The 27,977-nt window shown below is 42.6% G+C and overlaps 1 protein-coding gene and 1 long non-coding RNA gene across 2 annotated transcripts in view; one reads left to right on the top strand and one right to left on the bottom strand.

Annotated features, from left to right (window-relative positions):
- LOC115074876 overlaps positions 1 to 27,234 on the top strand; it is a 39,024-nt gene extending 11,790 nt beyond the window's left edge. Inside the window, exon 3 of the long non-coding RNA XR_003852357.1 lies at positions 26,310 to 27,234. This is a non-coding gene — a long non-coding RNA (uncharacterized LOC115074876). The remainder of the gene's footprint in view (positions 1 to 26,309) is intronic.
- Positions 1 to 27,977, bottom strand: part of SEMA6D (semaphorin 6D) — a 549,700-nt gene that overhangs the window by 244,640 nt on the left and 277,083 nt on the right. The gene's annotated exons all lie outside the window — the stretch shown is intronic.

Genomic DNA, 27,977 nt, shown 5'->3' with positions numbered 1-27,977 from the left:
CCATAACAGATTGCTAACTCCATGGATTCGGATCAGACTTTCGCACTTCAAGCCATTCCTGGCCTGGCCCAGAAGAGTCAGGAACAACAAAGGTTCCTTGAAGCATTATCTTCATCTGTAGACTGACTGATAGGGATGTGCAGAGGGACGCCATACGTTGCATTCGGGATTCGTATTCATCGGGGGGCAGATACGTTGCATTCGGCAAGGGGGGCCTCCGATACGTTTATACGTTAATTCTTATTCGTTTCCCGGCTAAAATTAAATTAACTACAACCCCCCACCCTTCTGACCTTCCCAAGACTTACCAAAACTTCCTGGTGGTCCAGCGGGGGGTCCAGGAGCCATCTCCTGCACTCACATCCTCGGCTGCTGGTATTCAAAATGGCGCCAATAGTCTTTGCTCTTACTATGTCACAGGGGCTACCGGTGCCATTGGTCAGCCCCTGTCACATGGTAGGAGCAATGGATGGCCGGCACCATCTTGTGCTCCTACCATGTGACAGGGGCTCACCAATGGCACCGGTAGCCCCTGTGACATAGTAAGGGCAAAGGCTATTGGCGCCATTTTAATTACTGGCAGCCGACGGCCTGAGTGCAGGAGATTGCTCCCGGACCCTCGCTGGACCACCAGGGACTTTTGGCAAGTCTTGGGGGACCATCCTGACTGCCACAATACTTGCCAAAAGTCCAGCGGGGGTCCGGGAGTGACCTCCTGTACACGGGCCGTTGGCTGCCAGTATTCAAAATGGCACCTGATAGCCTTTGCCCTCACTATGTCACAGGGGCTGACCGTCGGGGGCCCCTGATATGTTTATACGTTAATTCTTATTTATTTCCTGGCTAAAATTAAATTAACTACAACCCCCCACCCTCCTGACCCCCCCAAGACTTACCAAAAGTCCATGGTGGTCCAGCGGGGGTCCGGGAGCGATCTCCTGCACTCAGGCCGTCGGCTGCCAGAAATCAAAATGGCGCCAATAGCCTTTGCCATTACTTTGTCACAGGGGCTATCGGTGTCATTGGTCAGCCCCTGTCACATGGTAGGAGCACAAGATGGCGCCAGCCATCCATTGCTCCTACCATGTGGCAGGGGCTGACCAATGGCACTGGTAGCCCCTGTGACATAGTAGGTCAAAGGCTATTGGCGCCATTTTGAAAACCGGCAGCCGAGGGTTTGAGTGCAGGAGATGGCTCCTGGACCCCCACTGGGCCACCAGGGAGTTTTGGTAAGTCTTGGGGGGGGGGGGGGGGTGGTCAGGAGGGTGGGGGGTTTGTTTAAATTGGCTCCTTTAGACGGCCATATAATTCGGCGAAGATTCGTTGTATTCATGGGGAATCACAATATGTTTCGCTTCCCCACGAATACAACGAATATGGCCCTATACGTTGCGGATTACCAATTCGTAGGGAACGAATGCACACCCCTACCGACTGAATGCTCAACTGGATTCGCAAGCTGAAGATTTGAAAGTGTTCCAGTCACTCCCCGGTCTCCTTTAGAGGGTTCAGACCTCTGTTGAATTAGTAATGGCAGATGTCCATCGTTTGAAACTCCGCCAGGATCTTCTGAAGAAGTTAGACCTAACTTCTCCCATATCAATTGCTTCACCAGAGGCCTTTGGAACCCATCAAACTGTGATTTCACTATCTAATCCTCCTCCTTATTCTGGAGATCCTAAGCGCTATCGGGGTTCCTAAACCAGTGCCATATGCACTTTACCCTACAGCCATCGCTGTTCCCGAACGATTTGATTAAAACGACCTTTATTCTCTCCCTATTAGATGGCAAAGCCCTGGCTTGGGCTTCAACTTTATGGGAGTGCTCCGATCCTCTGCTATCTGACCTGCCTCAGTTTGTTTCCGCCTTCAAACAGGTATTCGAGGAACCCGGCAGGCTGGCAGCTATGGGTGTGGATCTCCTTCACCTTCGACAAGGCTCTTGAACCCTAAGTGAATATGCTATAGAATTCCACACTATGGCTACAGAATTGAAATGGCAGGGAAACAGTTTAAATACTAGAGATGTGAATCGTGTGATCGATCGTCTTAACGATCGATTTTGGCTGGGGGGGGAGGGAATCTGATCGTCCCGGTTTTGTTTTTTTTAAAATCGTTTAAATCGTAAATCGGGGGAGGGCGGGAAAACCGGCACACTAAAACAACCCTAAAACCCACCCCGACCCTTTAAAATAAATCCCCCACCCTCCCGAACCCCCCCAAAATGTTTTAAATTACCTGGGGTCCAGTGGGGGGGGGGGGGTCCCGGTGTGATCTTCCACTCTCGGGCCACTTTGGTTCCTGTCCCCCCGACGTCACGAGCACAGGAGATCGCTCCCGGACCCCCGCTGGACCCCCAGGGACTTTTGGCCAGTTTGGGGGGGCCTCCTGACCCCAACAAGACTTGACAAAAGTCCAGCGGGGGTCCAGTAGCGACCTCATGCACTAGGGCCGTATTGCAAAATGGCGCCGGTCGTATTGCCGTATTGCAAAATGGCGCCGGCCATACGCCCAAGCTGGGCAAAAGTCCCTGGGGGTCCAGCGGGGGTCCGGGAGCGATCTCCTGCGCTCGTGACGTCGGGGGACAGGAACCAAAATGGCGCCGGCGCTACCTTTGCCCTGATGACAGGGCAAAGGTAGCGCCGGCGCCATTTCTATTAACGCAGCCGTGGCCTGAGAGTGGAAGATCACACCGGGACCCCCCCACTGGACCCCAGGTAATTTAAAACATTTTGGGGGGGGGTTCGGGAGGGTGGGGGATTTATTTTAAAGGGTCAGGGTGGGTTTTAGGGTTGTTTTAGTGTGCCGGTTCTCCCTCCCTCCCCCTTCCCCTCCCCCGATTTACGATTTTTGATGATAAATCGGGGGAATTCCTATTGTATCGCGCCTCTAAAGATTTTTGACGATTTAAAATATATCAGATGATATTTTAAATTGTCAAAAAACGATTCACATCCCTGTTAAATACCATATTTTTAGAGGGCCTATCTCCACAGATTAAGGACGAACTACCTGCTCAGGAACTTCCCGCTGCTCTGGAGGGACTCATTAAACCTTACAGGGAGGATTGATCGGAGGTTGCAAGAATGGGAAGCCCATAAAAGGCGACAAGGGCATCTTTCGGACTCACTCTTTTGGCCCAAAGAACCTACCGAAGAACATATGCAACTGGGTTGGACCCAAGTTTCGGCGGCTGTGACCGTACCTTGCATTCAAGCAGTTTCCTCTGGTAATAGTGGACCTCCCGCTTCTCCACCTGTGCTCCAAGGGTTGATGCCACTTTGTCAAAGGTCGACCGAATTTATAACCCTCAGTCCTACTACAGGTTCACCACTCTTTCTTTTGCCTGCGTCAGTGGAACTGTCCACCACCAGGGTCTCCTCGCAGGCTCTGGTGGACTCAGGTGCTGGGGCAAACTTTATCCAGCAGGACCTTGTGGATTATTGTGGTCTCCTCACCTCGCTGGTGGAACCCCCATTGGTTCTCTCGTCCGTACATGGGAATCCCCTTCGGGTGAAGCCACACAAATCACTCAACAATTGTCATTAAGGATCGGAACGTATCACGTTGAGCACCTTTCCAAGGCTGTGAGCCCTATTATTCTAGGGTTCCCTTGGTTACAGAGACATCAGCCTCAATTCGACTGGTCTTCGTCTGATCAGATTCAGTGGGGACCTCACTGTGCTGGAACCTGCTTTGAAATTCCTGAACCATCTCGATCCACGAAGACGGCTTTGGAAATACCAGGAACAATACCTCCCCATGGGAGAGCCGAGTGGGATACCAGGAGGGCAGAATCTTCAGGTCTACTTAATTCAACTGATGCGTTGGCACAGTTAAAAGAACAGTTGAACCACAAGACTTCTAAGAACGAGGAACTAGTGAAGTCTCATGGACAAGCCACACAGGGCTTACTAGCCATACTAGCTTATAAGGAACAGGAGATCCAGCACTTACATGCTCTTTTGCAGCAGAAGAATGCTCGAGGGGATTCCACGCTATCATCATCATCAATCGTCCTGGACCCCGTAAATTCCGTGCAAGAGACATTGGAGAAACCTTCCTCCTTGAATACCACGGTGACATACAGCTTGGATTCCTATGATAGTGAACAAGATTGGATTACAGAGGATGAGGCGGACTGTACTATAGGTGACGACATCCTATCGGAGGGGGTCCTTGAAGAGGGGGTACTGTTAGGTTGTTCGACCCCGGAGGCCAGGGTCGAGCATACTCACCCCCCTCCACAGCAGGTCGTCAGCCCCGGAGGTGCCGAGGCAAGGGCACACAGCGCGGCTGTTTTTCTTCAGGCCTGCTCAGAGGCCGAGAGGCCTTCCTCCGCAGCAGGGATGCTGATTTCTGCCCGGGTATATATATAGCCTGCTCTTTATTGCTAACAAACCGAGTTAGCAAGGATTGTGAATGGATGGGAAGTCTCCAGTCTGAGCTACTCTGCTGCAGGAAGCTCTCTCTGCCCTTCAGGGTATTTCTCTAACTTGGGTACCCACTCCTCGGGGACCCTTTGCTTTCTTTCAGGTGCCTATCTGGGATCAGGTACTCGCTCCTCGAGGGCCTACTCTCCCTGGCTCAGTGCCTGTGTACAACTACTTCTGCCTGCTGGGACCTCCACCTATACAGCTACCATCTTAGTGAGTAATCTAACATTGTCAGTCTGTCTCATCTACAGCTCTGCTGCACTAGGAACCTGCATCCAGTTCTCCCTATACATTGCAGATGGGATAGAAGGTAAGGTTTGTCTTTTTGCAGATGACACTCTGCAAAAGAGTGGACACGCCGGAAGGAGTGGAGAGAATGAGACGGGATTTAAGGAAGCTGGAAGAGTGGTCAAAGATATGGCAGCTGAGATTCAATGCTACGAAGTGAATGAACTGTATTCGATGGGGGGAGAAAGGCTGATGTGCACAGAGCAGGAGAGAGACCTTGGAGTGATAGTGTCTAATGATCTGAAGTCGGCGAAACAATGTGACAAGGCGATAGCTAAAGCCAGAAGAATTCTGGGCTGCATAGAGAGAGGAATATCGAGTAAGAAAAGGGAAGTGATTATCCCCTTGTACAGGTTCTTGGTGAGGCCTTACCTCTCCAAAGAGACAGAGACAAGATGGAAGAGGTCCAGAGAAGGGCGACCAAAAAGGTAGAGGGTCTTCATCGAATGACTTATGAGGAGAGATTGAAGAATCTAAATATGTACACCTGGAGGAAAGGAGGAGCAGAGGTGATATGACTTGAAAGGTTTTAATGATCCAAAGACAATGACAAACCTTTTCCGTTGGAAAAAAATCAACAGAACTAGGGGTCACGATTTGAAGCTCCAGGGAGGATGACTCAGAACGAATGTCAGGAAGTATTTCTTCACGGAGAGGGTGGTGGATGCCTGAAATGCCCTTCCGGAGGAAGTGGTGAAGACCAGAACTGTGAAGGACTTCAAAGGGGTGTGGGATAAACACTGTGGATCCATAAAGTCTAGAGGATGTGAATGAACAGTGGGTGGCTCGCGGGAATGACGGCTACTACCTGGAGATAATACCCTTATTCAATAAACGTACACACGGTTAATGCGACTCCAACATTGCTCTAAGCTTCAACCGCAAGAGGAAATGTGGAAAAAAGGATTTGCATTCACAAACAAGCAGGGAGTAGCTTGCTTGTTACGGCGGTTACTACCCCAAACCAAATAAGCCTGATACTTCACTTTGAATGCATATCCAGCATAGCTCTCGGCTTCAATGGCAGGGGAGAAAGACTGATACTTCACGCATATCCAACATAGCTCTCTGCTTAAGCAAGCCTTCCCAGATCCTAACTGAATGACAGCAACATCTTATAAGAGACTTCACAATATAATGTAAATAGTTAAATCCTAACTGCTCGGTTATCTTACTCTAATTCCCTCCCCAGTTATATTAACCTTGTTGTAATGTAACTTTATGAACTCTTTGTACTTGTTAATGTTCCGTTCTGTGTTCACACCCCCTTGTTATATGTAAACCGGCATGATGTGATTCTTAAGCACGAATGCCGGTATAGAAAAACTCTAAATAAATAAATATCCAGCATAGCTCTCTGCTTCAGCGGCAGGGGAGAAAGTCTGATACTTCACGCATATCCAGGATAGCTCTCTGCTTCAACGGCAGGGGAGAAAGTCTGATACTTCACTTTCAATACATATCCAGCATAACTCTCTGCTTCAACGGCAGGGGGAATGAAGAATAGTGGATCTATATACAGACAACAACCAACAAGGACTGAATTACATAGTCTTGGTAAACAAATAAGCATGGGTGTAGCTTGCTTATTGCGGCGGTTACTACCCCTAACTAATTAAGCTAGATAGATGCAGTTCCAACACTGCTCTCTACATTAATGGTGGTGGTGGAAGGGAAATAGAACCAAAAGGTTACTAAGAGCCAAGAGTAACAGATAAGTATGAGAAAAAAAAAAGTGCAATACTTGCTGGGCAGTCTGGATGGGCCGTTTGGTCTTCTTCTGCCGTCATTTCTATGTTTCTATGTTTCTATACCATCTCAGTGAGACGGGTCTCCTCTGCCGAGGGTCCCTGGACTGCTACTGGACTGGACTGGATCACCTCACTACTGCCACCTCTGGTGGTATGTCTCAGCTGTATAATAAAAGACAAATCTCTGTTTGTGTGTCTCGAGTCTAGCCTGGTACTGTGGTTCCTCACGGGTTTCCTCCCCATGGGCGTGGTCATCTCCACAGTACCCAAACATCCACTCAAACACCTCAAAACCATAACAGTACCTTGAGGTGTTATGATTCCTCTACTTGGGTCGCTGTGCCCTTTCACAGTGCTTTAGCTGTTCATGCCACTTATGGTGCAATTTTGCACCAATCTTGCAAGTTTCACTAAATTTGAACAGAAAACCCCAATTATGGAGCACAAAATAGGATGCATTGCTTTTCCCATTGACGTTAATAGAAAACAAATAAATGTACGACATGAATAAACAAAAAAACCCAAAAAAACCAAAAACATTTTGTTTCAAATGAGTGAAAATAATTATGGAGGCAAATGAAACAAATTAATGAAGGGAAACAAGATTTTTTTCTCCACACATCCCTAGTGAATACTCTCCCCATAGGTAGTAAGCCTGTCACAAAGTTCAACTGCCTTGAAGTGAATTCTGCATGGATTGTTATCTCCACCCTTTCACTCAGTTTAGCTGGTTTTTTCCCCTTTAGATAATCTGGATTGCATGATCGAATCTAGCTCAGTACCTAAGATTGTTACCACCTGGCAGGGGACTTTCTCCTCTTTTTTTTCACCACTGGAATGCCAAACTCTATAATATTGATTGAAATGTTCTTACTAATTCCTGGCAAGCCTGAGTTCTTGCAGGCCCCAGAAGCAGGAAGTCATCCAGGCAGTGAATTACCCTTCTCCTGCCTGGTCTCTGTTCGGTTACCCAGTGTATGAATGAGCTGAATGTTTTGAAAATAAGCACAGGCCACGGACAAGCATTTGCCAAAATAACAATTTCTTCAAAATTGAAACCAAGCAGGCAAAAAGGACTGGTGGTGGATTGGGAGAAACCTGAAGGCTGATTTTGCTTCAGCTTTTGCCATTAATGCTCCCTGTTCCCAGTCCCTGATAACATCTATTGCTAAGTCTAATGATGCATATTGAACTGAACACAGAGCAGGATATACGCAGTCATTTACGCTGAGTCCTTCTGACCAAGAATAGTTATGAATCAGACTTTCTTAGGTATTTGTCCTGGACAGGAAGACAATGAGGTCTATGGGAGACAGAGGGCCGGGAATGGCCAAGTTATCCTACCCCAATGCTTTCTTCTTTGTTGGCTTTCTATGGGATCTGGACTTTTAGCAGAAAGGAAAATCCCCATTCTCTCTAGCTCGGGAGCAGTTTTGACCTTGGTAAGGAATCTGAAACTCTTGCAAAACCTTCCTACAGAGTTCTGGCTTCCGCTGTCTTGGGTAAAATTTTTGTTATGACTGACACAGGGAAAACTTTCATTCCAAGCCCAGATCTAGTTTCTATTTAGTAGCCTCCGGGTATCATCTGGTTCACCTTTGGAATCCGGCATTCCACTACTGGGTGATTACTCCTGCATGTCACATACTTGTGCCTATATTGTCCCATACTGAAGTACCTAAATAAACTAACTGGAGCCTTAGTGGCACTCTGTAAGCTCTGCTGCACTCCTCGCTAGTGCTTGAAATGGATTACCTGCTCCTTCTGCGAAGATACTAGTGGCGGATGATCCTTCTCTCCTCCTTCCATCAAAAAGAAAAAGGGCTATGTGGAGTAACGTTTTGAACTCTAATCTGCTGCATTACGAGAGAATCTTTGATCATAGTTCAGCCATGCCTATTTTGCTTAAGTTTTATGAACATGGATTATTATTTCAGAGCATTTGAATAAGATGGCACACAGCTCAGACCTTTCCTCTGCTAGTTAGCACATGAAAAATTAAAACCTAGTTATGTACTGTTGGGACACCCATTTGTTTTTCTGATCTTAGAAACCGTTTTATCCTTTTCTTCTTTGCTATCGTCTCATCTCAGTCCTGCAGAAAAAGGGAAGACATATCTATCTATTTTCTTTTCTTGACCTTTCTTTTTTTTGTTTCCCTGGGACATGCAAACTGAAAGGGGCCAGTGTGCAATGAGCTGGGTCTCCCGTTCTCTTGGATGACTGCTTTTGCGTCTGAAGGGGTGCCCTGCCCTGTCCCTCCTTACCTGAACCGTCACAGGCATAGTAATCTGAGAAGGGACTCGGAAGTGCCCCTCCTTCCAAATCGTCTCTGGGTTGGTTTTTCTAGTCATCTTAATATCGTAGCTCCTCTCCCATGATGACAGGGTAGTACTTAATATCGTAGCTCCTCTCCCATGATGACAGGGTAGTACTTAATATCGTAGCTCCTCTCCCATGATGACAGGGTAGTACTTAATATCGTAGCTTCTCTCCCATGATGACAGGGTAGTGCTTAATATCGTAGCTCCTCTCCCATGATGACAGGGTAGTACTTAATATCGTAGCTCCTCTCCCATGATGACAGGGTAGTGCTTAATATCGTAGCTCCTCTCCCATGATGACAGGGTAGTACTTAATATCGTAGCTCCTCTCCCATGATGACAGGGTAGTCTTAATATCGTAGCTCCTCTCCCATGATGACAGGGTAGTGCTTAATATCGTAGCTTCTCTCCCATGATGACAGGGTAGTGCTTAATATCGTAGCTCCTCTCCCATGATGACAGGGTAGTGCTTAATATCGTAGCTCCTCTCCCATGATGACAGGGTAGTGCTTAATATCGTAGCTCCTCTCCCATGATGACAGGGTAGTACTTAATATCGTAGCTCCTCTCCCATGATGACAGGGTAGTACTTAATATCGTAGCTCCTCTCCCATGATGACAGGGTAGTACTTAATATCGTAGCTTCTCTCCCATGATGACAGGGTAGTACTTAATATCGTAGCTTCTCTCCCATGATGACAGGGTAGTACTTAATATTGTAGCTCCTCTCCCATGATGACAGGGTAGTACTTAATATCGTAGCTTCTCTCCCATGATGACAGGGTAGTTTCTCTTTCAACATTAGGTAGTATACAGGATGTGCACACTTTGCACCTGCAATTGGTGAGGGTGGCCAAGCAAGGATAAAACAGCAGGAGTACATTTGAAAATTCAATGTCCACACACAGTTTTCTTCCCTCAAACCAAAACACGCCTGCAGGAATGAATATTTTTTTTCCAACAGCTAAAAGTATGCACTATGGAAGCCCATGTGGACGTTTAGTCACTCTGAGGAGGGCAATTTTCAGACAAGTCATTTTACCCAGGCCAATAGCTATTCACCTGTGCAACTGGCTTGGAAAATCCTCCTTGCTATGCAGAGTGAGGTCAATATCGAGAACTTTGGTTTGTGTAACATTTTGAATTTAATTGCACTAAAACTGAGTTTTCAGTATTTGCCCATGCCAATCGCATATATTCTATTTGGGTAATTTTCAAAAAGATTTACACGTGTAAATGTAACTATTATTGTAGCAATTTTCAAAAGCCATTTACTCGCATAAAGTGCCCTTATGTAGGTAAATCCTATGGACAATTCAATGGCATTCATTGTAAGCCATTTTTGAGTATGTAAATGTTTTTGGAAATCAGGCCCTTTTTTGCAAAACTGTTTGTGTGCACAATATTTATCAGGACCAAAAAAAAAAAAGGGGCATTAATGGAGGTGTTTTGGAGGCATGGGCTAAATTTTAGCTGGCGAGTGCACATACTGAATGCTCTCTGGTTAAATTATACAGACAAGTCTGGTCAGGATGTCACAGTCCTAACTTTACCTGGAGCTGGAGACTTGTGTGGAAATCCTGCTGGACTATAGACTAGAGATGTGAATCGGAACCAGAATCAGTTCGGATTTCAGTTCCGATTCACATCTCTATAGATGTGAATCGGAACCAGAATCGGTTCGGATTTCAGTTCCGATTCACATCTCTACTATAAACCATAATTAGTTCGTGGTGTAAACCATGAACACTACAGTAATATGTAGGCAAGCTTTATAAACTAGCAATATGTATTTAATCATTTAGAATTAGCTTTATCTGCAAAATTTTGGATACCATGTTCATTTGACAATTTCTTTTCAAACCTCAGCTAAGGTAATCCCAGCAGCAGATGTTGTCAGTAAAAGCATACATGAAAACTCAACTCACACTAACAACTGATAAGAATATTGCTTATTAAGTGTTTTTACTGTTACTTTTCCCAGAGCTATCTTGTGTGAGTAAATTGTAACATCCGAGATTAGAAATGCTCAAAGAGAACCATGTCATTAGACATTTCTGAGGTTAAAGCAGTCTTGATTTTAAATCAGTGTGACCTGGTCTCCAGTCTAGATTTTAAGATGGAAAAAACATGGAGGTCAATGTTTAGTAAGCCGACAAGTGGCAAAAAATAGTCTGGGAAAAGTGCCCCCTTTGCTCCCAGATCTTTGGGAATGTGGCTCATCTCTGGAGTTTGGAGTGGTAGGCTCGGAGGAGCTGGGGGCAGATAGAGAGGCAATGATTCACTGAGAATACTTCCTCCTTTTAACACTTGTAGAATGTAGGGGTTTCCCAACCTTTTGGGGAGCATGGACCCCTTTTCAACCTCCAAAAAATTTGCAAACCCAAACATGCATCTCTTTCATGTTTGCATTCAGTTAAATGCCATACGGAAAACTGATTAATCTAATAAGTAATAATATGCACTCCAGAATCATTTGTGATGTATACAGTTTAATATTAAATAAGGAATGCTTTCTCATATAAATTGTGCTCTCCCTTAACATTTCCCAGGATATTTTTTCTGCTTGTCGGGTTTACTAAATATCGACCTCTGTTTTTTTCTTTCCTTCTTAAAATCAAGACTGGAGACCAGATCGCAATGATTTGAAGCCAAGATTGTCCTAACCTCAGAAAAGTCAAACAACATGGTGCTTTGTCAGCATTGCTAACATCAGATACTACAGCAATTTACCCCTAAAAAATAGCTCTGGAAAAGTAACAGTAAAATCACTTAATAAGCAATATTCTTAACAGACGTTGTTAGTGTGAATTGAGTTTTCATGTATGCTTTTACTGACAACATCTGCTGCTGGGATTATTTCAGCTGGGTTTTGAAATGGAATTGTCAAATAAACAAAACAGTTTATCTGCAATATTTTGTATAATTCTAAATGATAAAATATATATTACTGCAGTGTTCATATAGATTTCATGGTCCTATACCAGAGTAAAACAAGTTATGCTTTGTAATGATTGCACCATTGAATCTTTTAGGAAAGACTTATTACTAAGTCTTTTCTAATTCTTCATTAATTACAGTTGGCTTTCTGTTTGTCTACAGTGCATCCTTTATACCGGGCATCTTTTGGAGAATAAGCCTATTATTTTTTTTTTTTTTTTTTTTAATCAATGGATGACTCAATAATTAGTTCCCTCTCCACTTTACCCCATCCAATTTAGCTGCCAATTATTGCATAGATAATCCAGTAGAGAACAGACAAATCAGTTTGCAGCTACACCCCAGCTAAGCGTATTCAGATGACTGGCAATGTAGGCTTGAGCCACCTGTAATAAAGAGTTATGTTCATTCCCAGCACATAATTCTTAGCCGCCTGGGGCAATAGGGATTAGGTTTAGTATGCTTATTTAGTGCAAAATGACTTAAGACTTCAAACAATTGTATATTCATGTGCACGACACTGCATGGCATATGCGGATATTTTATCAGCAGCAAAATGTGAGATTGAAACGTGTTGCTGAATCGCATGCAAAAAACCAAATGAACAATCTGAGGGCTAGACTTTCTTTTTAGGTAAATACTGCAAATTACAGGTACCTGTAAGGAAAAGGGGAGTCATCAGAGCTGTTGCAAAGTGTTTTGGGTAGTCTTTTACATGAAATATTTTGACAACAGTTGATGACCCAGGACTGAATCCCTTGGTACTTATGATTTGGAGTCAGGCTTTTGACCTAAAGAGTCATACCAATTCCAATCAATTGCCAAGAAATCAGTAAAACAAAGTTGTCAACTAACTCCAAGCTAATAGAGTAAGAACATAAGAACATAAGAAAATGCCATACTGGGTCAGACCAAGGGTCCATCAAGCCCAGCATCCTGTTTCCAACAGTGGCCAATCCAGGCCATAAGAACCTTTGCACCTGTTTTTATTTTCAAATTGCTTTCTCTAAACATGCTTGGATTATATAATCCTTTGTGGTTTTGTTTTTTTGGGTTTTTTTTTTACAAAACATGTTTACAAAGATGGGGATTAGAAAAAATCAGGATGGCATTAAAGTAACCCTGTGTTATGGCCACTGGCTGCGGCGGGCCGCGACTGGGACCAGGTGTCATGGCCGCCGGCCGTGGTGGTCCGCAACTGGGGCCAAAGACTTACCCGAGGTGTCGGGCTGCTTCTGGGGATCTCGCAGAGACAGGCAAGCCTCTTTAGCGTTGTCTTCGCAGCCGCTGCCGGGCCTGGCCGCATGGCTCCCTTCTCGGCCGGGCTGACTCCTCCCTCTCTGGCTCTGCTTAGAGCCGCGCGCGGCTGAAGTTCTGATTTAAAGGGGCCACGACAGGAAGTTGTCGTGGCTCCTCCTGAGGACTACTCCCCTAGTTTTAATATATAAGGCAAGGTCTGCTCCTCAGACCTTGCCTTGGTATTGTGACTTCAGGCCTGCTTAGTTCCGGTGTTCCTGATCCTTGCTGTTGGGTTTCTGGTTCCTGTTCCAGTTCTTCTGTGTTCTGTTTCTTCTCTCTCGTTGGATGGATTCTCTGGGCTTGACTCTTGGACTGGCTTCCGAACATTTCCCTGTCTTGACTTTGGACCGGCTTCTGACCATTCTCCTGGATTCACCTCTGGACTGGTTACTGACCATTCTCCTGGATTCACCTCTGGACCGGCTTCCGACTATTCTTATGACTTGGACTACTGGATTGGACTATGACCTGCTCGAGGCGCCAGCCGTCTGGATTCCTTGACCTGCAGGAGGTGCCTGCATCCAGACTACTTTCCGTCCTCTTCAAATCACCTAAGTCCAAGCGGCCGGGCTCCTACAGGCTTCTCCTGGGGGGACTACAGGCTTCCAGTGGCGAAGTACCGGTGTAACTGCCAGTCAACTAGGCCTCACCTTCCGATGGTAGGAACCTAAGAGGGTTGATTCTCTCATAGGTAGCGCTAACCCTACCTCGGACTAAGGGTCCACCTCCTGGTTTGTAACACCCTGATGTTCTGACTAGTTGACATTCTAGTAAAAACTGGATTCAAACAATTGCAGCTGGGTTAGACCTCTTAAAGAGAGGAAAAAAGACGAGCTGAAGAAAAAGACATTGAGATGGATTTTAAAAGCCTTGAGCGTGCCAAAACGGCCACATACATGTGCACGGGAGCTACGTAAATTTTTAATAGCCGGGAAGGAAGCACAGACATTCATGTATGTGCGCCCAGAAAAAGTAGGTGGAAAAGGGCATATGAGAGAGAGAGAGAACCTCTTTATAGGGCTCAGACTATATATGGACCATTGTAAGGGAGCACTTGGTACTTTGATTCGGGGTGAGTTTTTGGGGGTGGGTTGGGGTTAGGGGGGGTGATGTTACAGACACATTCAGAGGTATTTATTATAAAATTGACATAAGTAAAGAATTTTAGATCTTATAAGTGATGATAATTCTAACAAGAGGAGTTGATTTGTACACTGCAGCTATTCAGTGTACAATATTCAGAAATACCAGAGTTGCTGCTGAAGCAAGAGTTGGTGAGAGCAGGACTTTTCCTGGATAAAATTTTGGGTCTGTCTAACTTGATTTTTTATTTTTTTGCTTCCTTAGGAATGTGTTAGAGTTTTAAAATATATTATTTTTCTGTTTGAGAGTGTGATAGAGCTTTGAAGTATATTATTTGCTGTTTGAGAATGTGAGAATGTGATAACATTTTGAAAGCATACTATTTGACTGTTTGAGAGTGTGACAGAGTTGTTGCCTGATTTGTTGGTAGTTGAATAAGGGTTTATTTTTTGAAGTCAAGTATGAATCATCAAAGATGCTGGAGGAACAGTTGGACTTTTAATACAGATAGGAAGGCAAGGAAAGAATAAACCTCAGTCTTGGGGGAATTGCTGCTGAAGCAAAACTTAGTGAGAGCAGAACTTTGCTCTGGATAAAAACTAGGGTCTATCTAACTTACTAACCTATTTTCCTTGCTGAAAAAAATATGCTAGAACTTTGAAGAATATTATTTTCTATTTGAGACTTTGTTAGAGCTTTGTAGTATTTTTTTGCTGTCTGAGAGTGTGATAAAGATTTAAAAGCATACTATGTGAGAGTGCACAGAGGTGTTACCTGATTTGTTTTTCCCACTTAACGGCTCCAACTCCCAGCCTTCCTTTCTCAAATCTACATTTACAGTCAATTGCCCAATAGGGAGATGGGACAAAATGTATATAAAAGAAAACAACTAGTGTTTTGGAGAATTAAGTGAAAAATTAACTCTTCCTCAAGTTTAAAAAGAAATATTAGGTCAATTATAAGTCTTTGGCTATAATCACAAAACTCAAGTTAATTTAAGAACGTTTTAAAATAATAACTTAAAAGGATGCAGACAGCTGCCCAGCAATGAGATGGGGGCCACTTAGTCTTTTGCACTGAGTGCCATATACATATATATCTGCCTGATGGAGAAAGATTACAAGTTTGTGCCTAGCAATTAGGGAATGCGTCTCATCTCTGGAGGCTGGAGTAGTAGTCTTGGAGTTCAGGCAGATAGAGAGGCAATGACTCATTGAGTATATTTTCTCCTGTAATATGCTAGGGATTCCCAAAATTTGGGGAGCGTGGATCTCTTTTCAAACTCCAAAACGTTTGCAGACCCCCACATGCAGCTCTTTAATTTTTACATGCAGTATAATGCCATACTGAGAACTGATTAATGTAATAACAAATAATGATATGCATTCCAGAATCATTAGTAATGTATAAGACTTAATGTTAATTAAGGAATGCTTCCTCATATAACTCTGTGCTCTGAAAATGCTATGAATAGAAATTCCATGTGAGAAGGGAATGAGTACAATGGTATGAGTATCTTTCATCCATCTGACCAGGATGGTTGAAGAGAGGGGATCACTATTGAGAAAAGTAGGGGTGTCCAAATCCAGTCCTCAAGAGCCACAAACAAATCTGATTTTCAGGATATCCATAGCTAATATGCATGAGATAGATTTGCATATATTGGAGGCAGTGCTTGCAAATCTATCTCATGCATATTCATTGTGGATATCCTGAAAACCAGGCCTGTTTGTGGCTCTAGAGGACCGAAGTTGGCCACCCCTGCATTATGCACATTTTGCACTAGGCACTCTGCTTTGTACGCCAAACAATCTTTCACCACTTAATATGAGCACTAAATGACTGCACAGACTCTAAATTCAGACTGCATGTGCTCTGAATCTTCTCCTCCTCCCACAGATGAAAGTAAATAAACTCTATGGGCCAGATTTTAAAAACTACGCGCGGGCATAGATTTGTGCGCGCACAAATCTACGCCTGATTTTATAACATGTGCGCGCAGCCGCGCACATGTTATAAAATCCAGGGACGGCGTGCACAAGGGGGTGCACAATTGTGCAACTTGCGTGCGCCGAGCCACGCAGCCTTCCCCCGTTCACTCCGAGGCTGCTCCGAAATTGGAGAGGCCTCGGAGGGAACTTTCCTTCCTCCCCTCCACCTTCCCCTCCCTTCCCCTACCTAACTCGCCCCCCCAGCCCTACCTAAAACCCCCCTTACCTTTAATTTTTAAGTTGCGCCTGCCTCCGGTCAGGCGTAGGCTGTGCGCGCCAGCCAGCCAGCGATCCCGGGCACAGCGGCAAATGGCCGCTGTGCCTGGAGGCTCCGGCCCCGGGACATGCGCGCATTGCCGAGCCTATGCAAAATAGGCTCAGCGCGCGTAACCCTTTTAAAATCCGCCCCAAAGAATATAATGCAATACTACTGAATGAATATTATGAACTTTGAAATAGAAGAAATTTCCTTTATATATGTACAGCAATTGAATATTACATCAACAAGGTTATGGGTGCTATTCAGAAACTCAAAAGTCTTTGCAGCTACTAAAAATGTTTCAAAGTCCCAAAAATAGAACATCTGCAGTTCAAGTGAAAACAAGAGATCTCTAGTTGCTGTACCTTTCTTTTTCTTTCTTTAGGGAAACCACAGTTCTAATTTAGGTTATCTGATGTAACAGTTGATCTTATTTTTTTAGGATAACTAGCACACACGTTTCTGTGGGAAAACCCACAACTCAGCTTTTTCCAGGCTTGGAAGTCATTAACTCTGGACATTCCAAAAGTCTGTTCAGGTCAAGGTTGCTCAACCCTGTTTTTCTTCAGGGGAACAAGCCCTCTAATCCACTGCTGAAAATTCTAGTTCTCACTTCACACTAGCTTCTATCTTTTAGACACAGGAAACCTATAGATGGTGTGATTTCAATAGGTTACTTCAGTCTCTTAGGTTACAGAATCACTGAAAACAGAATATTAAGTAAAACTACTGCTGTAGCATTCAACTTCAAAAAGGGAGACTTTGATAAAATGAGAAAATGAATCAGGAAGGTCTAAAAATCTGCATGAGGCATGGATATTGTTTAAAAATATCATTTTGGAAGCCCAGATAAAATGTATTCCATGCATTAGAAAAGGAGGAGAGAAGACCAAATGACTGCCAGCATGGTTAAATGGTACCATGAATGAGGCTATTAAAGCCATAAAGGCATATTTTTCAAAGGAATTTTCTGTTCTAATGTTGGTTTTGATCTGTGCCATTATTTGGCCTATTTTATTTTCTATAATCAGTGTAATTTTTATTGTTTTATGTTGTTCAATTGTTTTTATGTGTAACTAAGTTATGATTCACTTAGAAAGATATCTTGTATAGGTAGAATATAAAACATTTAAAATAATATACATTAAAAAATGAAACCATGTCCAAATAAGGAGAATAAGAAAGAGTATAGACACTGGCAAGGTGGATATAAAACATTAAAATGGTAACTTTTAAAATGCGTGCGGGTAGACATGTGCACATGTTCAATGGCCAATGCCCAGGGATGTGGCCATTTTATAATATATGCACATACATGCGTGCATGTTATAAAATAGTCTGACCATGTGCACTTAATTTTAAGTGGATGCATGCCTGTGTGTGCAAATGCTGCTTCTATCACATAAGTGGATACATTTTATAAGGACATGCTCCGACACCATTACCAATTTTACCAGTTCATTCCCAGTTTATCCAGGTAAGGAATAGGACTTCCAAACTCCCTTAGCTTAATAGCCTCCCTTCTCCCTGTTAGCCCCAACCCTTAAAATCTCTCTAATCTGTCTATTTATCTTTATTTTATAACTTGCACGTCATCCATAGCCTGTGTGCGTAAACATTTGCGTGCTAATTTCAAGTTAAAATCCAAAAACACTCATGCCCCACCCACACCCCACCCCTTTTCTAAGTTTTCATTGTGCGTGTAGCGGCAAGTAAGTGTGTATCCAGCCGGCTTTTAAAATCTGCTTGACGTGCACTGGCCCAACATATTTGCGCATCCTCTGATGTCCATTACCTGCTATTAAAGAAGTTGACTTAGAAAATAGCCACTGCTATTACTAGCATCAGTAATATGGGATAGACGTCATTTTTGACTACTTTCCGGGTACTTGTAGCCTGGATTAGCCACTGTTGGAAACAGGATGCTGGGCTTGATGGACCCTTGGTCTGACCCAGTATGGCATGTTCTTATGTTCTTAATCCCAATATATGCAAGTAAGTCCTACTTTATTTTTGCATGTTTAATAGATGTGTATATTTTTTAAATTGGTAGGAAAAGTAAGTGAGGTAAATATATTGATATATGTTCTTTCAGTGCATTGCATGTATTCATTCATAAGCCTACATACAAATGTATCAAGCAGAGTAGAGGTATGTGTATTTAACAACATGCACCTATATCATACGTGTGGTTATAAAATAGTAGCATTTGCTCACAGCCATATATGTGTGGATATGCTACCACACACATTTGTTTGAAAGATATCCTCTTAAAGGTAAATTTTCAAATGTTGCATGAATAAATATTAGCACTTGCATGCAGAAAGTAGCATATATACAAGTGCATGCTATTTTAAAAACTGCAACATATATGCGTAAATCAGGGTCCAGGAGGAAATTTGCATGTGTAAAGGGGCGGGGGGGGGGGGGTGGCATGGGCATTTCGAGGAGGAGGATAACATTTACAAAAGTAAGTTGCTATTTTACAACCTGCCAAAGTGACGTGCATAAGTCCTTTACTTGCTTTTATTTACTCCTGCTCAATATCTGGTGTTAGTGATCGTAAACATCTTAAGTTAAAAAAATGACTGGATAGGGGGGTATGGATGAACTGGGGGAGGGGGGGACAACTTCAGGCTGAAGTGCCAGAAGGGTCTTCATGAGCTGCAGATGGACTGGCCAAACTAGTAGACTAATTGGTAAAACTGGTTATTTCATTGCTGCGCACATGTTAAAAAATCCCCGACTTATCCTTGTGAAAGCTGACTTATGGGGGTAAAAGCATCTAAATAATGTCAGAAAAATTTACTATCATATCCTTTTAAAATCTGGAGAACAAATACATGGGTATATCATTTGCACACACTTATCCAGCTATATTTTCATTTATCCGGTTAAATAGTAGCAGGTGCCACTTAGCTGAATAAGTCTGTAAAGCGCTACTTGTCCATCTAGCGCTTTTCAAACTTATCCAGATAACTGCTGCTACTTAGCTGGATAAATCAGCATTTATCTGAATAAGTCCAAACTCACATGGCTCATGGTTTTTACATGCGTAAGCATTTGTGCACGCATATCTACTCGTATTTTATAATCTGCGTATATCATTTCTGCACAGGTTCTAACAAGCAATGGTAAATTTGCATGCACGCATATCTATGTGTACATGGGTACATATGAGCAGTTTTGAAAGTTATCCTCTAAGTGTAGAGTGATGGCCAAAAAACAAATAGAACCGTAGGAATTATTCAGAAAGTAACAGAAAATAAAACTGGGACTATACGAATGCTTGTGTATCGATCCATGGTGATCTCACAGCTTGAATATTATGTGCAGATCTGGTCGCCACACCTCATAGAAGAACAAGAAAACATACAGAGAAGGGCAATAAAAACAGTAAAAGGGATGGACTGGCTCCCTTATAAAGAAAGATTAACAAGTCCGGGTTCTTCAGCTGAGAGAAGAGATGATTTAGAGGGGATGTGTCAAGTTTATAAAATTATATGTGTTATGGTCATTTACACTATCAAAGAGTACTAGGGCTAGGGGACACTTCCTAAAAGTAACAGATTGCAGATTTAAAACAAATCTAATAATGTATTTTTTTTTTTCAGTCAAAACACCATTCAGCTATGGAACTTGTTGCCAGAAAATATGGTTAAGGCTAGTAGTATAACTTACTTCAGAAAAGGTTTGGATACATTTCTGGAGGACAGGTCCATAAATAATTATTAGCCAGATAAACTTTACTTCCCCCACTTTTTATATGAAACAGGTGTCCTTGGGATAAGCAGTCTCTGACTGGCCACTGGCAGAGACAGGATGCTGGGCTTGAAGGACGATTGCTCTGACCCTGCATGGCAATGTCTTATCTTCTTAAGAGTAGCTAAACATAGCTGCCTAGTTTCACCAAACTGTGGCTGAAAATGGCCTTAATCTAGCTGGCTATGTTGGGCACCTACTGCCTGTTTGCAATGTCACCTCCATGCTCTGCAGCGTTCTTGCAACTCCATTGAAAATCACTGGACTGACTGGTCTATACATGGTATGACCTTGTTGTATATAGAGCAGGAGCATAGTAAAAAAAAAAAAGGGGGGGTGAGGAGTGGAATACAGTACTTTAAAATAGTATGATCAATATGTTCATTTGTGGATTGCATTGCATCAGAAAGCTTTTTTTTTTTTTTCCTTGACTCGGGCATGATAGAAAGTGATGTTTCCTATTGTGACAGGCTGTTGAAGAAGTGAACCCGATAAATGCCAGCCTCTTCATGTGAAAACCCAGTTTTTTTTTCTTTTAAGAGAGTTATTGACTTGCCTTTCAGATTTTTCAAAAGATGAAGCTGTCATCATTCACAGTGCATTTGATTTGTTGGTCATTTCGAACATGCGTAATTAAAATCAATTTACAGCTGCTCATAATTATCCTAGCAGGGTCTCTTTAGGCTCAGCCTACGCTGGAGAGAAGATTTAAATGGGCCAGCTTCCTCCTTTATAAAGTGTATTTGCTGAAATGCAACAAAAAAAAAATTGATGAAACAATGAATGAGACTGTTGCTGATTCAACACAGTGTGACAATAATGGTAAAATTGTGAACCAGGACATCAATAACATTGAGCTGGAAACTGAGTAGATAACTTTGGTGCATCTATGGCTAGTTTAGTTGTAATTTTCCATACAGCTGACAGTGCTAAAACACTTCCCAGGATCCATTATGCTCTCAAGGTTTCTGCTTGGGTGGAAATATTCTTTGTTTATAGTCTAATCCAAGACTGCTATGGGAAACTTTTTTTCTTTTTTTAGGGAGGGGGCAGGATGGGGGAGCAAGATTTTTACCCCCTAGATTCATCAAAATGTGATAATAACGCATGGATAACACCCGCGATAAGAAAAAGGTGTGTATTTAGGATAATTTTAGAAGCACTTCACATAGTGCGGTAAACATTTCATGCCCTGCAATACTTCCTATTATGCAGCTCAGAGAGAGAGAGAGAGAGAGAGAGAGAGAGAGAGAGAGAGAGAGAGGGATACTATCTATAAGGTCTTCATCATAGTCAAGTATTTATATGCCTAGAGAAGGGTCATCAAATAGCTTGAGGTGAGGTGTTGGTGGTGGTTTAGGGCCATCAGATAGTGTGCCTGCAGAAACGAATGGTGTGCAAATATGTACTCGGCACATATATACATGCACATAATTCGTTTCTGCATGCATACTATCCATTAGTCAGATATGTGTGTACTGCTAAAACAAATCAAACAAATAGACAACAAATGCACATGCCTAATGTCAATATGATAGGATGACGGCTTGAGCTTTCAGTGACTGGGTGGTGCCAGAGAGTAGGAAACAGCCTGACGTCCAGCTTCCAAGAAAAGGACCTCTAGAGAATAGAAAATACTGAGCTGGCTTACTTCAGTGACTTCTCCAACAAAAGGTCAGTTGACCTCACACATACAGGGTCTTTGGCATATTCCCTGGAGTTTCCTCCTCCTGTTTAGGCCCTCTTGCTCCTTCCTGGGCCTGGGCTGTTATTTCCTTCTCTAGGGAACTTCCCTCAGTCTTGGTTTACCATCTTGATAATGAGTCATATTTTTCCCGCTGACCTTTCTCCCATTTTTGTTCCTTGCTTTTTTCTATTTATTTATTGATTCTTTTATACCGTTAAATCAGAAACAAATCTGCCCAAAGCGGTATACAACATTCATACAAGAAAACATTATAGATACATAAAACCATATATTAAAATAATGAATCAGTTGTTAACAAATGAATAAAAACAATAACCCTCAGCAGGAATTACAAATCTTCATAAGCTTGTAATTAAAATAGCCAAACTTTTATTTTCTTCCTAATTTGTTTCCAACCTTGCTTCCTGGAGGACTGAATTCCAGAGATCTAGTTCTTCAACTAAAAACATACTTCTCCAATGAACCATCTTACTTACCTCCTGCCTAGAAGGGACAAAACAAAATACCTCTGAGAGCATAATTACGACCAGACGTAACACCTAATACCTTCCTGTAAATATTTTGCACCAACTCCATATACTGCCTTAAACATCAAGGACAAAATTTTAAACTGAGCATGCTTTCTACCGGCAACCAATGAGGTTGCTGTAATAGAGGTACAGCACTCATTCTTCTAGGATGCCTATAATTCAACCAGGCTGCCATATTTTTGACCACTTGCAGCCGTTGAATGCTCTTCTTTGGGAGCTCTACCAGTAAGGAATTCCAATAATCAAATAAAGGACATACAAAGGCCCGAGCAAGCACCCTATAAAAGCAAGAAATTGAGTACCGATCTTAACCTCCAAAGCTGTTTGAGTCTCAAAACAAATCTCTGTATAATGGAAGAGATATGAGGATCAAGGCTGAACAAATCAAACACTATCACCCCCAGATCTCTAACCTTATATTAAACACTGATAAATTCCCAGGACAAAATAAAATACATACTGAAAAGGAAGCTTTATAGTTATAAATAAAACACAGCTGTGAGAAAATATATTGCATTTTTTAAATTTTTCTGGTCTTACCTGAAACCTGTGTGCTTTTACTTACCTACTTAATAAAGTAAAAATAAATTAATTGTCTTGTCCTTTATGAATAAAGATTTTAGCCATTCTATATTAAACTTGTCCTAAACAAAGGGCCATATTCAAAAGCATTTGGCTGGATAACTCAGAAGTTATTGGCTAAATGAAGATTTGGGCACTTTCTGGCAAAATTCTAGCTGGATAATAAATTAACCTGCTACATTTTAGCTGGATAAGTTAGGGGCAGGCGCGGTTCTACAATGAGGCAGGGTGAGGCAGCTGCTTCAGGTGGTAGAATTTTGAGGTGGCAGAAAATGCTGCTGTGGCATCCACCTCACATTGCCTTATTATAACTGAAGGGAGGAGGATTGCTGCCACCAGAGGCCAGGCTGGCAGCAGCTGAAGGGAGGAGGGATGCCGCTGCCAGAGGCTATGCTAGCGGCGGCGACTAAAGGGAGGATGGATGGAGGGCAGGGAGAGCAGGGGAGCACCATCTCATCCCTCATCTCATGTGGCAGATTGCCTTGAGCCGCCCCTTATTAGGGGTGTTCCAGGGGAGTAACTGGGAGGAATTGAGTAAGCCAGATAAATTATCCTGGCTAACTCCAATATTCAGAGTTAGGGCTAACTAGCCAAGCCTCACTATAAGAACATAAGAAAATGCCATACTGGGTCAGACCAAGGGTCCATCAAGCCCAGCATCCTGTTTCCAACAGTGGCCAATCCAGGCCATAAGAACCTGGCAGGTTCCCAAAAACTAAGTCTATTCCATGTTACCATTGCTAATGGCAGTGGCTATTCTTTAGGTGAACTTAATAGCAGGTAATGGACTTCTCCTCCAAGAACTTATCCAATCCTTTTTTAAACACAGCTATACTAACTGCACTAACCACATCCTCTGGCAACAAATTCCAGAGTTTAATTGTGCGTTGAGTAAAAAAGAACTTTCTCCGATTAGTTTTAAATGTGCCTCATGCTAACTTCATGGAGTGCCCCCTAGTCTTTCTACTATCCGAAAGAGTAAATAACTGATTCACATCTACCCGTTCTAGACCTCTCATGATTTTAAACACCTCTATCATATCCCCCCTCAGTCGTCTCTTCTCCAAGCTGAAAAGTCCTAACCTCTTTAGTCTTTCCTCATAGGGGAGCTGTTCCATTCCCCTTATCATTTTGGTTGCCCTTCTCTGTACCTTCTCCATCGCAATTATATCTTTTTTGAGATGCGGCGACCAGAATTGTACACAGTATTCAAGGTGCGGTCTCACCATGGAGCGATACAGAGGCATTATGACATTTTCCGTTTTATTCGCCATTCCCTTTCTAATAATTCCCAACATTCTGTTTGCTTTTTTGACTGCCGCAGCACACTGAACTGACGATTTCAATGTGTTATCTACTATGACACCTAGATCTCTTTCTTGGGTTGTAGCACCTAATATGGAACCCAACATTATAGCATGGGTTATTTTTCCCTATATGCATCACCTTGCACTTATCCACATTAAATTTCATCTGCCATTTGGATGCCCAATTTTCCAGTCTCACAAGGTCTTCCTGCAATTTATCACAATCTGCTTGTGACTTAACTACTCTGAACAATTTTGTGTCATCTGCAAATTTGATTATCTCACTCGTCATATTTCTTTCCAGATCATTTATAAATATATTGAAAAGTAAGGGTCCCAATACAGATCCCTGAGGCACTCCACTGCCCACTCCCTTCCACTGAGAAAATTGTCCATTTAATCCTACTCTCTGTTTCCTGTCTTTTAGCCAGTTTGCAATCCATGAAAGGACATCGCCACCTATCCCATGACTTTTTACTTTTCCTAGAAGCCTCTCATGAGGAACTTTGTCAAACGCCTTCTGAAAATCCAAGTATACTATATCTACTGGTTCACCTTTATCCACATGTTTATTAACTCCTTCAAAAAAGTGAAGCAGATTTGTGAGGCAAGACTGGCCCTGGGTAAAGCCATGCTGACTTTGTTCCATTAAACCATGTCTTTCTATATGTTCTGTGATTTTGATGTTTAGAACACTTTCCACTATTTTTCCTGGCACTGAAGTCAGGCTAACCGGTCTGTAGTTTCCCGGACCTCTTAGTAACAGAACACATCTAGCAGGGCTTTTACCTTCTCCTGTGCATCCTGGCTGTCAGAGCGATTGGGCCTCTCCTCTATAATCTTAATCTCTTTCCTTTCTCCTTTTGAACCTCTGGGATTTGGAACTGGAATACTGATCCTCCAACTCCCATGGTCTCCAGGGAGTGGCAATTACTACCCTTAACAGAACACATGGGGGTAACCTGCATGAAGTGGCAGTTACTCACTTAACAGTACACATGGGAGTAAGCTGCATGGAGTGGCAGTTACTACCCTTAACAGAACACATGGGGTACCCTGCACAGTGTAGGGTGCAGGGTAAGCTGCACATAGCGGCAGTTACTACCCTTAACAGAACACATGGGGGTAACCTGCATGAAGTGGCAGTTACTACCCTTAACAGAATGCATGGGAGTAACCTGCACAGAGCGGCAGTTGCTGCCATAGGCAGATTGCTGGGCAGACCGGATGGACCATTTTGTCTTTATCTGCTGTTATTGCTATTTTACTCCTGGTTTCCAGCTCCAACTCCCAGGGCCCGCTATTCTCTTAAAGTGATCTACCTGGTTTGTTATCTATTACTGTCTCCCCGGGTGGTGCCCTATGGTTCCTGGGCTGTGTGTAGAGGTTCGTCTCTTAACCTGCAAATTACCAGCTCTATCTAGTAGCACCTTACCATGCAGGATAGAATTCATAATAATAGGCTCTGCAGTGTTGCATCAGGAATGAGCAGACTAGAGGGACCTTGAGGCCATTACCTGTAGTCATTTTCTATATTTCTAATTAGAATTTGGAATTGTAGATCCTTCATTTCATTTGCTTTGCAACTAGATGTTTATGGGAAGAATTTATTTTCCCTAAAGCATCTCTGAAGACCGGAGGCTGAATTAAGATATTTTGTAGAGCTCCTGAAGTCTTCAAAACTACTGGGCATAGCTGCTCACATGGTCGTCATCTGGAATGCCTGCCTTTCTTTTTGTGGTTTGAGAGATGTGTATAAAGAACAGGGATTTTGAGTTGGGAGCTGAGGAGTTGGCCATTCAGTATCTACTTGGGTCAATTTTCTATAACTCTCAACAGGGACCTTTTTATTTGGGGAGGGGGTTTGGGGGGGGGGGGAGGAAGAGGTGGGGAGTGGTCTTTAAAAGAGAGCAGGTGATATACCCTGAAGCAGGCTCTCTTCTTTCAAGCAAGTGAAAGATCTGAGCCACATGTAATTTAAAGTCAAGCATGTTCAATCTTGTTTATGTTCAAATCAAATAGTGTTACCGGTTTAATTCTATTTTACAGGTTTGCAGTCCTGGAACAGGCATCATCTACGAACTATTGCCCAGAGGCCTCTCTTTAATCCATATCTTCACTGGATACAAACTCTTCAACACTGATGTACCATCAGACATGTAAAATGGCTTAACAGATTAAATCCCTCTAAGAAGCTTAACAGGATAAAGGCCTGAATTTATTCAAATGTCTAATTCAAAGTATACTTCTAAATAGTATAATAGTCTAATGATAATGTTTTCCATCTGCCTTACTCCTCCTGTTCAAGTCATTGTATAGTCATAAATAGGCTGACATTTGCTTCACATTTTGGGGCTTTAAATACAATCATTCTTTGTTTGGAACAACCAGAATCAAATGATACATGTTGTGGTGCTATTTAGTTACAGTCAAGGGAAAAAAAAAAAGGTTATTACAAGTTAATGCAGCTGTCCTTTATGTGATAAATAACTCTGAGTCTGTATGGCTGAGGACAGTGCCAGCTCATACAGGCCCCGTTCTGATGGATTGTTAATTTTCTACCAGTTGGGAAAGGCTACATGCAATGTAAGAACAAAACAGAGGGAGTATGCTGAAGACCATGGATCAAAACACAGCATACAACCTTTGTGTGTGAATAAAATTCATTCTATTTCCTCCCCATTCCCTATGATGTGCTGTTATTACAGGACTGTTTCATTTTTTTTTCTTTAATGGATAAATAAAAATGTATTATAGCTATTATGATGCCCAAAGCCTGAATGGAAAAGCCGATTAATGCTGGGATGAAGGATGAAGGGTACTGAAGCTTTTCTGTTGTTATTATAGTGAACAGGACCTGTGTTATAAATGCTTTAAGGGCCTGCCTTATTAAGGCTTTTCTCCCATTCTGTGCCTATAGGGGGAAAAAGGCTTAATAAATCAAGCCCTAAATGTTATAACATCACTATTATGTCACCGCTATTAATGCTACCTAAAATTGTCTACTACATTGTATTTCTTCATGGTAATATTTCATAAAATAAAATCAAGCATTTCTAAGCATGTGATATGCAAGTCATTTTTTTTTATCTGTTATTATAGGCAATGTTTATCTACTGAAGTATAAACAGGGCAATGAGAGTTGTTAACTGAACACTATGACATATATAATCAATAAGCAGCATTAATCTTTTTTGGGCATTAAGTAAGGAAATGCTAAGCAATATTTATTTTCTAGTGCAGCAGTATAACATTTGTAGTCTCTTCCTATATTGTACAGTTTCAGTTACAGACACATTGCACATTGCATCTCAAGGTCTGAAACTTTAAGGGCTGAGTCAGTGCATAGGCTTGACCAAGTCTGTAGCAAATTTAGATTGACATCGTCCAGCTGATCATCAAAATCTAGAGGATTCTGAGCCCAGTGCTCACAGCTGGTAAAATCTGTTGAAATGGCCTGCATTCCATTTCTAAAATGTGTATATCTTGGAATTAACTCTGACTATGTACATTTCCCTTCCCCCCATTTTCCAGAGATACTTATGATCTGTGTAAATTTATAGCACATATTTATGCAGATGAAATCTCTCGGCTTTCTTTCCTATGCTAATTTCTATCAACTCAAAGATTCCTCCCCACTTCCTTCTCAGTCTTTCATCCATGCATACTCATTAGCTTCCCTCTATTTCTTGCTATTCCTCATTTATGTATGAAAAT

The sequence above is a fragment of the Rhinatrema bivittatum genome, chromosome 13 (genome assembly GCF_901001135.1).
Source record: "Rhinatrema bivittatum chromosome 13, aRhiBiv1.1, whole genome shotgun sequence".
Classification (NCBI taxonomy): Eukaryota; Metazoa; Chordata; class Amphibia; order Gymnophiona; family Rhinatrematidae; genus Rhinatrema; species Rhinatrema bivittatum.
This window is presented reverse-complemented; position numbering and strand designations above follow the sequence as displayed.